The sequence below is a fragment of the Microtus pennsylvanicus genome, chromosome 12 (genome assembly GCF_037038515.1).
Source record: "Microtus pennsylvanicus isolate mMicPen1 chromosome 12, mMicPen1.hap1, whole genome shotgun sequence".
NCBI classification, from domain to species: domain Eukaryota; kingdom Metazoa; phylum Chordata; class Mammalia; order Rodentia; family Cricetidae; genus Microtus; species Microtus pennsylvanicus.
This window is the reverse complement of record NC_134590.1, coordinates 77,107,273-77,108,066: the sequence shown is the minus strand read 5'-3', so window position 1 is coordinate 77,108,066 and position 794 is coordinate 77,107,273. Positions and strand designations below refer to the sequence as shown.

The 794-nt window shown below is 41.9% G+C and overlaps 1 non-coding gene across 1 annotated transcript; it reads left to right on the top strand.

The window, feature by feature from the left end:
* The first annotated feature begins 421 nt into the window (after positions 1-421).
* On the top strand, positions 422-542 carry LOC142833204 (small nucleolar RNA SNORA67). The gene has a single exon (XR_012907341.1). It is a non-coding gene; the product is annotated as a small nucleolar RNA SNORA67 (small nucleolar RNA).
* The last annotated feature ends 252 nt before the right edge of the window (positions 543-794 follow it).

Below are 794 nucleotides of genomic sequence, written 5' to 3'. Positions count from 1 at the left end.
GTTTCTCTGTGGCTTTGGAGCCTGTCCTGGAATTAGCTTTGTAGACCAGGCTGGTCTCGAACTCACAGAGATCCGCCTGCCTCTGCCTCCCGAGTGCTGAGATTAAAGGCATGCACCACCATCGCCCGCCTGAAGGGTTCTTTATTTAGGGGCAGACTCACAGATCACACTCCTTTGCATGAGCAGGGAACAGGAACTGAATCCAGCAAGAGAGAGAGAGAGAGAGAGAGAGAGAGAGAGAGAGAGAGAGAGAGAGAGAGAGAGAAAGAGAGAGAGAGAGAGAGACTATACAAGCATTACATCTTCATTTGTAGTATAATAGACCATGCCCAAGTGGGCAGGTATCTTAAAGGCTATTGGCTAAAGGAGTTGCCACAGCAACCAAACAAAATGCAGAAAATAAGAGCTGGTAGGGTTCCCAGTCCAAACTGATGCATCTAAAAGATAACTCCTATTTCAGGACTGTAGCAACTTGGAAGATAATCTGGCATGCCTGAGGTCTGGGGAACAAGGGTTGCTTATGCCTTTGCCTGCCTATATGTATGTAAGAAAAAAAAGAAAAGAAGAAAAGATAAATCCTGCATCCAAGACTCAGGGCAGAAAGAGTATAAGAGTCAGAGAAGCAGTGACTTTTTGTGAGATGTGTCTCCTAGAAATCCCAGAGAGATATAAAATATTTTAATTAATACTTTCAAATATTATATAATTCATCTTTCTTTACCATTTATAATTTTTAATCTTATACTGACAAATAAATTCCACTTCAACTAGTGCACCAGAAACTAACAACTGGC